The following is a 16,640-nucleotide window of genomic DNA, read 5'->3' as shown; positions in this document are numbered from 1 at the left end:
AATATATAAAGCTCAAAGTGTGTATGTATGTGTGTATGTATGTATGTGTGTGTGTGTGTGTGTGTGTGTGTGTATGTCCGGGATAGGCATCCGCACCGTCGCAGCTACAGCCACAAAATTTGGCACAGTCACACGTCTGGACCCCGAGAGCGTCCTAAGCTATGTTGTGAGGCGAAATTTTAATCCCGCACGTTCCAATTCACCAATTTTACCCCTATCTACATACTGGGGGGAAAAGTGTGTGCGCGTCAAGCCCCGCCCCTCATTATGATGCCACAATGCCCCCATTTGCATACTGGGGAAGCAGTGTGTGCGTGTCAAGCCCCGCCCCTCATTATGATGTCACAATGGTTGCCATGGCGACGCTGATGTCATCAAAGGTTGCAAGCCCCGCCGCCGCTCATTATGATGTCATAATGGTTGACTATGGATTGGAGGATGTGTGTGAGTATATGGGCATCGGACTATGGGATGGAGGATATGTATGATGGGTATATGGGAACGGGACTATGGGATGGAGGATGTGTGATGGGTATATTTTTGCACTGGACTATGGGATGGAGGATATGTATGACAGGTATATGGGCACGGGACTATGGGATGGCGGATATGTATATGGGCATGGGACTATGGGATGGAGGATGTGTGATGGGTATATGGGCATTGGACTATGGGATGGAGGATATGTTTGATGGGTATATGGGCACGGGACTATGGGATGGCGGATATGTATATGTTCATGGGACTATGGGATGGAGGATGTGTGATGGGTATATGGTCACTGGACTATAGGATGGAGGATATGTATGACGGGTATATGGGCACGGGACTATGGGATGGCGGATATGTATGATGCGTATATGGGCACAGGACTATGGGATGGAGGATATGTATGATGGGTATATGGGCATGGGACTATGGGATGGAGGATATGTATGATGGGTATATAGGCACGGGACTATGGGATAGAGGATATGTATGATGGGTATATGGGCATGGGACTATGAGATGAAGAATATGTATGATGGGTATATGGGCATGGGACTATGGGATGGAGGATATGTATGATGGGTATATGGGCATGGGACTATGGGATGAAGAATATGTATGATGGGTATATGGGCATGGGACTATGGGATGGAGGATATGTATGATGGGTATATGGGCATGGGCCTATTGGATGGTGGATATGTATGATGGGTATATGGGCATGGGACTATGGGATGGAGGATAATTATAATTTGTTATAACTAACCACAGTTAGTTACTATGCCCGGGCAGCGCTGGGCTCTTCAGCTAGTCTAATATATAAAGCTCAAAGTGTGTATGTATGTATATGTGTGTGTGTGTGTGTGTGTGTGTGTGTGTGTGTGTGTGTGTGTGTGTGTGTGTGTGTGTGTGTGTGTGTGTGTGTGACCGGGATTGGCATCTGCACCGTCGCAGCTACAGCCACAAAATTTGGCACAGTCACACGTCTGGACCCTGAGAGCATCCTAGGCTATGTTGTGAGGCGAAATTTTAAGCCCGCGCGTTTAAATTTACCAAACAATTTTGCCCCTTTCTACATAATGGGGGAAAAAGTGTGTGTGTGTCAAGCCCCGCCCCTCATTATGATGTCATAATGGTTGCCATGGCGACGCTGATGTCGTCATAGGTTGCAAGCCCCACCTCTCATTATGATGTCATAATGGTTGACTATGGGATGGAGGATGTGTGACTGGTATATGGTCACTGGACTATGGGATGGAGGATATGTATGACTGGTATATGGTCACTGGACTATGGGATGGAGGATGTGTGATGGGTATCTTGGCACTGGACTATGGGATGGAGAATATGTATGACAGGTATATGGGCACGTGACTATGGGATGGCGGATATGTATGATGGGTATATGGGCACGGGACTATGGGATGGAGGATATGTATGATGGGTATATGGGCATGGGACTAGGAGATGAAGGATGTGTGATGGGTATATGGGCACTCGACTATGGGATGGCGAATATGCATGATGGGTATATGGGCATGGGACTATGGGATAGAGGATGTGTGAGGGGTATATGGGCATGGGACTATGAGATGAAGGATGTGTGATGGGTATATGGGCACTCGACTATGGGATGGCGAATATGTATGATGGGTATATGGGCATGGGACTATGGGATGGCGGATATGTATGATGGGTATATGAGCACTCGACTATGGGATGGAGGATATGTATGATGGGTATATGGGCACAGGACTATGGGATGGCGGATATGTATGATGGGTATATGGGCACGGGACTATGGGATGGAGGATATGTATGATTGGTATATGGGCATGGGGCTATGGGATGAAGGATGTGTGATGGGTATATGGGCATGGGACTATGGGATGGAGGATGTTTGATGGGTATATGGGCACTCGACTATGGGATGGAGGATATGTATGAAGGGTATATGGGCATGGGCCTATGGGATCGTGGATATGTATGATGGGTATATGGGCACGGGACTATGGGATGGAGGATAATTATAATTTGCTATAACTAACCACAGTTAGTTACTATGCCCGGGCAGCGGCGGGCTCTTCAGCTAGTCTAATATATAAAGCTCAAAGTGTGTATGTATGTATGTGTGTGTGTGTGTGTGTGTGTGTGTGTGTGTGTGTGTGTATGACAGGGATAGGCATCCGCACCGTCGCAGCTACAGCCACAAAATTTGGCACAGTCACACGTCTGGACCCCGAGAGCGTCCTAAGCTATGTTGTGAGGCGAAATTTTAACCCCGCACGTTCCAATTCACCAAACAATTTTGCCCCTATCTACATACTGGGGGGAAAAGTGTGTGCGCGTCAAGCCCCGCCCCTCATTATGATGTCACAATGCCCCCATTTGCATACTGGGGAAGCAGTGTGTGCGTGTCAAGCCCCGCCCCTCATTATGATGTCACAATGGTTGCCATGGCGACGCTGATGTCATCAAAGGTTGCAAGCCCCGCCGCCGCTCATTATGATGTCATAATGGTTGACTATGGATTGGAGGATGTGTGTGAGTATATGGGCACCGGACTATGGGATGGAGGATATGTATGATGGGTATATGGGAACGGGACTATGGGATGGAGGATGTGTGATGGGTATATTTTTGCACTGGACTATGGGATGGAGGATATGTATGACAGGTATATGGGCACGGGACTATGGGATGGCGGATATGTATATGGGCACGGGACTATGGGATGGAGGATGTGTGATGGGTATATGGGCATTGGACTATGGGATGGAGGATATGTTTGATGGGTATATGGGCACGGGACTATGGGATGGCGGATATGTATATGGTCATGGGACTATGGGATGGAGGATGTGTGATGGGTATATGGTCACTGGACTATAGGATGGAGGATATGTATGACGGGTATATGGGCACGGGACTATGGGATGGTGGATATGTATGATGGGTATATGGGCACAGGACTATGGGATGGAGGATATGTATGATGGGTATATGGGCATGGGACTATGGGATGGAGGATATGTATGATGGGTATATAGGCACGGGACTATGGGATGGAGGATATGTATGATGGGTATATGGGCATGGGACTATGAGATGAAGAATATGTATGATGGGTATATGGGCATGGGACTATGGGATGGAGGATATGTATGATGGGTATATGGGCATGGGACTATGGGATGAAGAATATGTATGATGGGTATATGGGCATGGGACTATGGGATGGAGGATATGTATGATGGGTATATGGGCATGGGCCTATTGGATGGTGGATATGTATGATGGGTATATGGGCATGGGACTATGGGATGGAGGATAATTATAATTTGTTATAACTAACCACAGTTAGTTACTATGCCCAGGCAGCGCCGGGCTCTTCAGCTAGTTTAATACAAATAACAAAAAGCCACTTTCCCTAAAATCAGGTCACAAACAGGATAGTGTTTTGGTATTGACGCGTTTCAACTTGAACAGTCATAATCGTGGCGAGCATATACATCATAGGAGGGGCTGGGCCACAAACATTGCAGGAGATGCTGAGGGCATATACATTATAGGAGATGCCGAGAGCATTTACATCAAGGAGGGGCTGGGTCATATATATCACAGGAGATACTAAAGCGATAGTCATCACAGGTGCAGCTGGGGGCACAAACATGACAGGAGGCTCTAGAGGCAAATATATACCGTACATGACAGTAGGGGCTTGGGACATATATGTATCACAGGAGGGGCTGGTGGCAGATATACACTAGAACAGGGGCTAGAAACATCATGGGAGTGGCTGAGGGCATTACCATCACAGAAGACACAGGGGCATACATATCATAGGCGGGGCTGTGGCAGCCGCTGCTATTGTCATCAGTGGGACTAGATGCAGTCTGTGCTGACCACACCCACATAGGATGTAAGCCTTCATTGCACGCTCCGCAGCGTTCAGTAGTGAATGCTGCTTGCATGTGCACGCAGTGGCAGTAGTAATTAAAGAGCTGGCAGCTAGCGTTCTGCCGGTCAAAGCTCTGCGGTCCCCGGGTATATGCCCTGGAAAAAAAGGACGTTGGGGTCTGTTTACAGCCCGTGGTCTGGAGGTTCCCCACCCGTGCAGGTATTTTCCTTGCTTGCATTGCAAGGGTTAATCTGTTCAGTTGAAACCCCTGGAGCTTTCCTACTTTGATTGTCTCAGCTGCTCAGTGTTGGCCACTTACCTCTGCTTTATATGCGTGCCTCTGGTACCTAGGGATTGCCAGTGTTAATTCTTACTGCCTGGTTCTGGGGTTGGAGGTTCATGGTTGGAGTTGGATTGTTGCCTGGCGTTTTGTCTGTTTGTACTTCCTCATCCTCTCCTATTTAGTTTCTCCTTCCTTAAACTTCCTTGTACCTCATTTTTTGTTTGGTGTGTGTATTTTGCATGGTTAATATTTTCATTTACAGTTGTGGCCAAAAGTATTGACACCCCTGCAATTTTGTCAGATAATACTCAGTTTCTTCCTGAAAATGATTGCAATCACAAATTCTTTGGTATTATTATCTTCATTTAATTTGTCTTAAATGAAAAAACACAAAAGAGAATGAAGCAAAAGCAACACATTGATCATTTCACACAAAACTCCAAAAATGGGCCAGACAAAAATATTGGCACCCTCAGCCTAATACTTGGTTGCACTACATTTAGCCAAAATAACTGCGACCAACCGCTTCCGGTAACCATCAATGAGTTTCTTACAATGCTCTGCTGGAATTTTAGACCATTCTTCTTTGGCAAACTACTCCAGGTCCCTGATATTAGAAGGGTGCCTTCTCCAAGCTGCCATTTTTAGATCTCTCCACAGGTGTTCTATGGGATTCAGGTCTGGACTCATTGCTGGCCACCTTAGAAGTCTCCAGTGCTTTCTCTCAAACCATTTTCTAGTGCTTTTTGAAGTGTGTTTTGGGTCATTGTCCTGCTGGAAGACCCATGACCTCTGAGGGAGACCCAGCTTTCTCACACTGGGCCCTACATTATGCTGCAAAATTTGTTGGTAGTCTTCAGACTTCATAAAGCCATGCACACGGTCAAGCAGTCCAGTGCCAGAGGCAGCAAAGCAACCCCAAAACATCAGGGAACCTCCGCCATGTTTGACTGTAGGGACCGTGTTTTTTTCTTTGAATGCCTCTTTTTTTCTCCTGTAAACTCTATGTTGATGCCTTTGCCCCAAAAGCTCTACTTTTGTCTCATCTGACCAGTGAACATTCTTCCAAAACGTTTTAGGCGTTTTCAGGTAAGTTTTGGCATACTCCAGCCTGGCTTTTTTATGTCTCGGGGTAAGAAGTGAGGTCTTCCTGGGTCTCCTACCATACTGTCCCTTTTCATTCAGACGCTGACAGATAGTACGGGTTGACACTGTTGTACCCTCGGTCTGCAGGGCAGCTTGAACTTGTTTGGATGTTAGTTGAGGTTCTTTATCCAACATCCGCACAATCTTGCGTTGAAATCTCTTGTCAATTTTTCTTTTCCATCCACATCTAGGGAGGTTAGCCACAGTGCCATGGGCTTTAAACTTCTTGATGACAATGCGCACGGTAGACACAGGAACATTCAGGTCTTTGGAGATGAACTTGTAGCCTTGAGATTGCTCATGCTTCCTTACAATTTGGTTTCTCAAGTCCTCAGACAGTTCTTTGGTCTTCTTTCTTTTCTCCATGCTCAATGTGGTACACACAAGGACACAGGACAGAGGTTGAGTCCACTTTAATCCATGTCAACTGGCTGCAAGTGTGATTTAGTTATTGCCAACACCTGTTAGGTGCCACAGGTAAGTTACAGGTACTGTTAATTACACAAATTAGAGAGACATCACATGATTTTTCAAGCAGTGCCAATACTTTTGTCCACCCTCTTTTTTATGTTTGGTGTGGAATTATATCCAATTTGGCTTTAGGACAATTCTTTTTGTGTTTTTTCATTTAAGACAAATTAAATGAAGATAATAATAACAAACAATTTGTGTTTGCAATAATTTTCAGGAAGAAACTGAGTATTATCTGACAGAATTGCAGGGGTGTCAATACTTTTGGCCACAACTGTATCCCTGTCCATCTTCCTTTGTTTATCTGGTTAGTGTGTTTCAATACAATTTAACTTCCCACTCCCCTGGGTGGGGTTAAGGGACAGATACGGTTGATATAGGAGCGTACAAGGCATGAGAACCCAGCGTCTCCACCTTCAGGGGAGAGGGATAGACTAGAGTGCCCCTTATTTTATGGACCCGGTTAGCTCCCAAAATACCAAAACCATCGTGACACATAAGCAATAATGTCACAGTCCAGGGTCAATATACACATCAATGTCATGTTACAATGATGATAAACACAGCAATGTCACAATTCATGGATAATAAGTGATGCAACTATATAGAGATAATAAACACATACATATCTATAGCACAGAACAGAGATGCGAAACATAGTGTTGTTTAGCGTGGTAAACACAGGGATGATAAATAATGATGTCACAGTACAGAGATAATCTGCACAGTGATGTTACAGTATAGAGATATTAACTATAGTCATGTCACAGTACAGAGATGAATAAACACAGCAATGTCACAGTTCAGGAATAGTAATCACAGCTATGGCACAGTAAAGGGATAATAAATATCTCTCAGTGATCTCACAATGCATAGACAATAAACCAAGTGATATCCCAATACACAGATAATAAACACAGTGATGTCATGATACAGAGATATTAAATACAGTGATGTTACAATGCAGTGATAATAAATAAAGTGATATCACAGTACCGGAATAATACTCAGTGATCTCACAATACAGAACCAGTAAACCCAGTGATGTCACTGTACAGAAATAATAAACACAGTTATTTCATAATTGTAAAAGAGTGTCCCTCCCCCGGCCTTTGTTCCTGGACTGTAATGTAATCAGCCCTAGGTCCACCTCACTTGTACTGCACCTAGTCTTTGCTCTTCTCAGCATGAGACTCTTCCAATAAACAAAACCTGTAAGACAGAATGGAGCTTCTGGAAAGTTCTCAGTGTAGCTACATGTTAAAAGTTGGTGTGAACCTCCCCCATCAATGGGCTGATCCCAGGACACAGGACAATAGACTCATGTTTTGGCCGAGTCAGTTGTGTGGTGACTTGCAAAGGGCTGGGATCTTAGGCTCAGGCGAGATCCCCGTGACCGTGCGCATTGTTAGAGCTGCCACGTGGGACTGGGTTGTGTCCCTTATCTGCTGGATACATTGAACTCATCCAAGGACTATTTCTATATTTCCCTGGTGTCGGATTACCGGGTGGCACCCCCAGATATGCTCTCTTTGTGTGAACGCATTGTGGATTCATTGTGGACTAATTTCGGACGCTACAGAATTACTTTCATTTGTGTTGCCCCTGTTCCCTGTTCCAATAAATCTCGTTGGATTGTTTATCGGCCTGGTGTCTCTTCCTGCTCTGTCGCATACCCCATCACAATAATACAGAGATAATAAACACAATAGAAATTAAAAAACAACTAGGCCTCTCAACTGTCCCCACTCTGTCCTTTCCCAGGTTTTAGCTTGCTGGGGCATGGTGTGTTCCTAAAGATTCAGTTAATCCTAAGGCCTCTTTCACACTTCCGTTTTTTACAATCAGTCACAATCCGCCAGGTTTTGAAAAAAACGGATCCTCAACTTTCTTTTGAGGATCCGTTTTTTTCCCCCATTGACTTCCATTAATGGCGGATTGTGACGGATTGCCGTCCGTTGCATCCGTTTTTTTTGAGGATCCGCCAAAAGTTGCTGTCCGTCACCATCCTCAAAGATTTCAAAACGGAGCTTGCAACGTTTTTTTCTCTGGCGGATCCTCCAGACACTCATTTAACCCGAAATTCTTTCTGGGTGCCGGACAAAAAACAAAAAAATTCTCTCTCTCTCTCTCCCCTTCCCGGCCAGCGGTTCCTTTAAATTTCCTCATTTTCAGGATCCGTCTGAAAACGGATCCTGTGCCATCCGTTCACATCAGTTGAGAACAGATCCGCTTGTCTGACTTTTTGGCGGATTTCAACTGATGCAAAAAACTGAAGTGTGAAAGAGGCCTAAGCAGTAAACAGAATGGACAGGATTTTTAATAACATGTTTTTACAAGCACTTTGCAATGTTACCCATTTCACAGAATGAGACAACCGCTTTAATAATTGTATTTTTTTATTAAGACTGTCCCCCGCACCATACCAAAAGATGATAAAACTGGACAACTCTGAGGCATTTCAAAGTGGATCCTAAAATTATCTCCCTCCAAACCGGGATGCAAATGTTGGGTGGTATGTAACTCTTGTGCTATAAACTCACGCAATGGTAGAGGGGTTTAATAATTTATTTACAACAATGGGTAAAAATTTCTTGGGTTTACCTATTTACCTAAGCTAGGATTACACTGAGAACATTTCAGAAAGTACCAAGAATTGCAAAGTGATGAGTAAATAATGTATCTAACAAAAAGTGTTATACAGGCAGGAATTTCACTGAAGAATATGGGTCAAGCAAAGGCCTATAAGGTGAAGTGACTCATGCTGGGAACTGGCATGCACTTGCTGAACTATGCTCTGATTTTACAAAATTAAGTCAACATTTAAAGAGTTTTTTTTCCAATATTTAACTTAAAGGAATTGTGCGGGAAAAAGACAATGACTTTTCTTCTAGAAGTGTCTCTGTTTCTCCAAAATCTTTTTTTCTGATCCTAAACAACTCCTTTGTAAGTAACACTCAACTACCTCATATAAGCCTATAAGGCTGTTGTGTTAGGGTCAGAAGAGCTATGGCCAGTCAGTACATTGTTGTTCATACTTGACAAAAAATTGTGTAAAACACGGCCTTAAAGGGTTCTTGAAGTGCATTCCTATAAAAAAACATCCTGTAAATTCTCACAGAGCAAACTTTTTGATTCAGTTTATTCACAGTCATAAAATGACAAGCAAGGTGTGAAAATCAGTTTGACTTGATAAGGAAAGAAATATGATGTATGTAAAAACAAGTATTTATCATGAATGAATAAGAAACTACATGAATTGTAAAAGAGGGAAAATAAGGGAATAGCCCTGCTCCTTTTTATTGTAAAGTCAAGCTGAACTGATTGACATCTGCTATAATTAAAGAAATACACTGCTCAAAAAAATAAAGGGAACACTAAAATACCACATCCTAGATATCACTGAATGAAATATTCCAGTTGCAAATCTTTATTCATTACATAGAGGAATGCGTTGAGAACAATAAATCATAAAAATGATCAATATAAATTCAAATTAATATCCCATGAAGATCGGATTTGGAATGATACTCAATATCAAAGTGGAAAATCACATTACAGATTGATCCAACTTCAGTGGGAATGCTTCAAGACAAGGAAATTATGCTCAATAGTGTGTGTGGCCTCTCCACGTGCCTGTATGACCTCCCTACAATGCCTGGGCATGGCCTGATGAGGCGGCAGATGTTCTCCTGAGGGATCTCTTCCAAGACCTGGACTAAAGCATCCGCCAAATCCTGGCAGTCTGTGGTGCTCAATTCAGGTCTGGGGAATGGGCGGGCCAGTCCATAGCTTCAATGCCTTCATCTTACAGGAACTGCTGACACACTCAAGCCACATGAGGTCTGGCATTGTCCTGCATTAGGAGGAACCCAGGGCCAACCGCACCAGCATATGGTCTCACAAGGGGTCTGAGGTTCTCATCTCAGTACCTAAAGGCAGTCAGGCTACCTCTGGCGAGCACATTGAGCGCTGTGCGGCCCTCCAAAGAAATGCCACCCCACACCATTACTGACCCACTGCCAAACCGGTCATGCTGAAGGATGTTGCAGGCAGCAGATCACTCTCCATGGCATCTCCAGACTCTGTCACATGTGCTCAGTGTGAACCTGCTTTTAACTGTGAAGAGCACAGAGCGCCAGTGGCAAATTTGCCAATCCTGGTGTTCTGTGACAAATGCCAAGCGTCCTGCACGGTGTTGGGCTGTGAGCACAACCCCGATCTGTGGATGTCCGGCACTCAGACCATCCTCATTGAGTTGGTTTCTAACCGTTTGTTCAGACACATGCACATTTGTGGCCTCCTGGAGGTCATTTTGCAGGGTTCTGGCAGTGCTCCTCCTGTTCCTGCTTGCACAGAGGCTGAGGTAGTGGTCCTGCTGCTGGGTTGTTGCCCTCCTACGGCCCCCTCCATGTCTCCTGGTGTACTGGTAGCGCCTCCAGCCTCTGGACACTACGCTGGCAGACACAGCAAACCTTCTTGCCACAGCTCACATTGATGTGCCATCCTGGATGAGCTGCACTATCTGAGCCACTTGTGTGGGTTGTAGAGTCCACTCATGCTACCACGAGTGTGAAAGCACAACCAACATTCAAAAGTGCCCAAAACATCAGCCAGAAAGCAATGGTACTGAGATGTGGTCTGTGGTCCTCACCTGCAGAACCACTCCTTTATGGGTGTCTTGATAATTGGCAATAATTTCCATCTGTTGTCTATTCCATTTGCACAACAGGATGTTAAATTGATTGTCAATCAGTGTTGCTTCCTAAGTGGACAGTTTGATTTCACAGAAGTTTGATTTACTTGGAGTTATATTCTGTTGTTTAAGTGTTCCCTTTATTTTGTTGAGCAGTGTATAATGAAGCAATGCCATCTCATTGAACATATGGTATATTGCCGTCTCATTGAACATATGGGATTAATTATAACTAGGCAAGAGAGAAATTAATTATAACTAGGGAACTGAGAGAGCTGACACCACCCTCCATTGAAGAAAGGGCCTCCTGCAGTGACCAGATAATTGCAACAGGAGATTTGCTATGGTAAAAAGACACCAAGAGGCAGGGAAGTACACTTAACAGGCATACAATTCCTCTGATCAAAGCATGAATCACAGACCTTTTGGAGCCAGTGGTCAATGATGAATATTAGGATTTGCATTGATCCAATATTTCTGGGAGATATATTTTTTGCATCATAGCGAAGAAATGAACATAACGCATTAACTCACATCACTGTAAAGCCAGCAAAATCCCTCCAACTTAATATTGGTCAGATGGATGGTGCTATCCACGCCATGTTTCATCTCTATTTACAGGTAAAATTGCGATCAAAAAACATGATGACAAAATCTACTGCTTGGCACCTCCATGGGCAAAGTTATTCAGTAAAGCTGGAGTCACACATAGCGACTTACCAGCGATCCCGACAACGATATCAATGTGTCAGGATCGCTGGTAAGTCGCTATGTGATCGCTGGTGAGCTGTCAAACAGACAGCTTCACCAGCGATCAGCACAGCGATGCCGAGCGCCCGGCATCGCTGTGTTCGTTAGCGCTGATGCCATATCCCTGTAAAAAAATAGAATTAAAATAAAAAATATTGTTATTCTCACCTTCCGACGTCCCGTGCAGCCATTCTGCCTCTCTCCATGCTCTGGTCCCAGTAATCCTTTGCGAGAATGACAGCGAGAATGCCATGGTCTCGCGGCAGCGCAACATCTCGCGGTCATTCGTGCAAAGGATCACTGGGACCGGGAGCGTGGAGAGAGGCAGAATGGCTGCGCGGGACGTCGGAAGGTGAGAATAACAATATTTTTTTTTTTATTATTATTTTTTACAGCTGATCACTGGTCTCCCGCCTGTCACACGCAGCGATGCGTGCTGGCCAGCGGGAGACCAGCGATGAAAAATATGTCCAGAGGTTTCTTGCAGCGATCAGCGATACTGGCAGGGCGGCCGGTCGCTGATCGCTGTCACACACAGCGATCTCGCTGGTGATATCGCTATTGTGTCACAAAAGTTGTGACTCAGCAGCGATCTCGCTAGCGAGATTGCTATGTGTGATTCCCGCTTAAGTTGGGGATCTCATAAAATTCTAAAGTACCTAACATATCCCACAACCAGCCTCCACATGAGATTACAAAGGGGAGGTATGTGAGTGTAACCTTGATCTAATAAATAGCAGAATTTTGGTTTTGTCATTTGTCAATCCTGGATGGTGCAACTTGCTGTGGTTATGTCCATTTTACTAAGTAGTACCTCCCTCCACTAAGCTCTGAGCCATTTCCATGACACAGGTTTAGTAATTTTCTTTTGTTATCCCTTTTATGTCATGTAATTGTGTATACCGTACTGTTTTGTTCCCATTTTGTATCATCTTTACATATATTTTTATAAGCACTGCTTACCTTTTCGGATTAAATAAAATTGAATACCTCTGTTTCTCTTGCTCTGTAAACCGCACCCCTGAAGCCACTATGCTACTTGTAACGGGTGTCCCATCAGCCTGTGTAAACGATTGATGGTGACAGCTAGTAGTTAATTTTGTTATTGTAGATTTGGAAGTGACGGTATTAGGGTATATATGTGCATATATATATATATATATATCCATATACACACAGTGGGAATGGAAAGTATTCAGACACCTTTACATTTTTCACTCTTTGGGTATGTGCACACATTGTGGATTTGCCTTTGTAAAAATCTGCGCGGATTCTTCCTATCTTGGCAGAAAACGCAGTAGAAAATCCGCGCTTTTTTGATGCGTTTTTAATGCGGATTTGATACGGATTTTCATGCAGTTTTCTATGCGGATTTGTCTGCGATTTGCAAGCTAAATAAAGATATCTTAATTAAAAAAAAATAATTGTCCAACCTCTTCTTTTAAGACCATAATATCACTGCATACCATGTTCAAATATAATGTTTATACACAGAAAAATATATAAAGTGCTCTCAGTGAGAGAAACAAAATAGGAATCTTGTGGATATGATACCTTTTAATGGCTAACAAATAATTGTAGAAGATGGTACAAAGCAAGCTTTCGAGACAACTTACGTCTCTTCATCAGGCTGATATAACAAAATATTTGAAGAATCCTTATTTATATACAGTTTAAAGCACATGCTGGTGTGATACACGGACATTTCAATAAACAAATACTGAGCTAGAAGAGAGAATCCTTAATTAGGTAAGATCACATAAGTGGTGTGAAAGTTCTGTGAGATCAAAGGGCTATTTGGAGGAAATAGCTCAGATATGGTAATGGCCAATAAAACCTACTGACAAATTGAGTCCTGTGTGAATAGACTCATAGAATACACAAAAAAACAAATATAAGTGAATATTTATATCTAATATATAAAGCTCAAAGTGTGTATGTATGTATGTATGGGTGTATGTGTGTGTATGTCCGGGATAGGCATCCGCACCGTCGCAGCTACAGCCACAAAATTTGGCACAGTCACACGTCTGGACCCCGAGAGCGTCCTAAGCTATGTTGTGAGGTGAAATTTTAACCCCGCGCGTTCCAATTCACCAAACAATTTTGCCCCTATCTACATACTGGGAAAAAAGTGTGTGCGTGTCAAGCCCCGCCCATCATTATGATGTCATAATGCCCCTATTTACATAATGGGGAAACAGTGTGTGCGTATCAAGCCCCGCCCCTCATTATGATGTCACAATGGTTGCCATGGCGACGCTGATGTCATCAAGCCCCGCCGCTCATTATGATGTCATAATGGTTGACTATGGGATGGAGGATGTGTGATAGGTATATGGGCACTTGACTGTGGGATGGAGGATATGTATGACGGGTATATGGGCATGGGCCTATGGGTTGGTGGATATGTATGATGGGTATATGGGCACGGGACTATGGGATGGAGGATGTGTGATGGGTATATGGGCACTGGACTATGGGATGGAGGATATGTATGACAGGTATATGGGCACGGGACTATGGGATGGCGGATATGTATGATGGGTATATGGGCACGGGACTATGGGATGGAGGATATGAATGATGGGTATATGGGCATGGGACTGTGAGATGAAGGATGTGTGATGGGTATATGGGCACACGACTATGGGATGGAGAATATGTATGATGGGTATATGGGCATGGGACTATGGGATGGAGAATATGTATGATGGGTATATGGGCATGGGACTATGGGATGGAGGATATGTCTGATGGGTATATGGGCACGGGCCTATGGGATGGTGGATATGTATGATGGGTATATGGGCATGGGACTATGGGATGGAGGATAATTATAATTTGTTATAACTAACCACAGTTAGTTACTATGCCCGGGCAGCGCCGGGCTCTTCAGCTAGTATATATATATAATATATAAAGCTGAATGTGTGTGCGTGTGTATGTTTGTATATATGTATCTGTGTATGTCCGAGATTGGCATCTGCACCGTCGCAGCTACAGCCACAAAATTTTGCACAGTCACATGTCTGGACCCCGAAAGCGTCATAGGCTATGTGGTGAGGCGAAATTTTAACCCCACGCATTCCAATTCACCAAACAATTTGGCCAATTATTCTTATCATTTCTATGGTGTTACCATCCTTCTGTAAAGCTGGAAATAACACAATTTATTACCGTGCCAACACAGACCACACTCTGACACAGACTGCAGGGGGAGCCCAGTATCACACAGGATAGGATTAGATACATGATTCAGCAGTCAGTATTACACAGGATAGGATTAGATACACAGCTCAGCAGTCAGTATCACACAGGAGAGGATTAGACACATGGCTCAGCAGTCAGTATCACACAGGATAGGAATAGATACACGGCTCAGCAGACAGTATCACACAGGATAGGATTAGATACACAGCTCAGCCCACAGTATCACACAGAATAGTATTAGATACACGGCTCAGCAGACAGTATCACACAGAATAGGATTAGATACACGGCTCAGCAGTCAGTATCACACAGGATAGGGTTAGATACACGGCTCAGCAGACGCTATCACACAGGATAGGATTAGATAGACAGCTCACCAGTCAGTATCACACAGGATAGGACTAGATACACAGCTCAGCAGTCAGTATCACACAGGATAGGAAAATATGCACGGCTCAGCAGACAGTATCACACAGGATAGGATTAGATACACAGCTCAGCAGTCAGTATCACACAGGATAGGATTAGATACATGGCTCAGCACACAGTATCACACAGATTAGGATTAGATACATGGCTCAGCAGACAGTATCACACAGAATAGGATTAGATACATGGCTCTGCAGTCAGTATCACACAGGATAGGATTAGATACACGGCTGAGCAGTAATTAACACACAGGATAGGATTAGGTACATGGCTCAGCAGTCAGTATCACAAAGGATAGGGTTAGATACACGGCTCAGCAGACGGTATCACACAGGATAGGAAAAGATACACGGCTCAGCAGTCAGTATCACACAGGATAGGATTAGATACATGGCTCAGCAATCAGTATCACACAGGATAGGATTAGATACACGGCTCAGCAGTCAGTATCACACAGGAGAGGATTAGATACATGGCTCAGCAGTCAGTATCACACAGGATAGGATTAGATACACAGCTCAGCACACAGTATCACACAGATTAGGATTAGATACATGGCTCAGCAGACAGTATCACACAGAATAGGATTAGATACATGGCTCTGCAGTCAGTATCACACAGGATAGGATTAGATACACGGCTCAGCAGTCAGTATCACACAGGATAGGATTAGATACACGGCTGAGCAGTAATTAACACACATGATAGGATTAGGTACACGGCTCAGCAGTCAGTATCACACAGGATAGGGTTAGATACACGGCTCAGCAGACGGTATCACACAGGATAGGATTTGATACACTGCTCAGCAGTCAGTATCACACAGGATAGGATTAGATACATGGCTGAGCAGTCAGTAACACATGATAGGATTAGATACACAGCTCAGCAGAAAGTATCACACAGGAGAGGATTAGGTACACAGCTCAGCAGACATTATCACACAGGATAGGGTTAGATACACAGCTCAGAAACAGGATGTGCCAAAGGAGAGGACATTTTCATTCCAAGAATTCCACTCATTCCATCTGATTTGTTTTTTGATTTTAAACGCCTCTATTTTCCAGTTCAACTGCTATTTGCAATGTCCATTAACAATGCTCAGGGACAGTCCTTGAAAGTAGTAGGGATTGATTTGCAATCTCCATGCTTTTCTCATGATCAACTATACGTGGTCTGTTCAAGAGTTGGAACTGCCAAAAATCTGTTCATCTTTGCACCGAAAGGAAAAACCAAAAATCTTGAATGAGTTGAAAATAAAA

Source organism: Dendrobates tinctorius, unplaced genomic scaffold (assembly GCF_039654945.1).
Source record: "Dendrobates tinctorius isolate UK_male_01 unplaced genomic scaffold, ASM3965494v1 ptg000001l, whole genome shotgun sequence".
Taxonomy (NCBI): domain Eukaryota; kingdom Metazoa; phylum Chordata; class Amphibia; order Anura; family Dendrobatidae; genus Dendrobates; species Dendrobates tinctorius.
Note: the sequence above shows the minus strand (reverse complement) of the source record.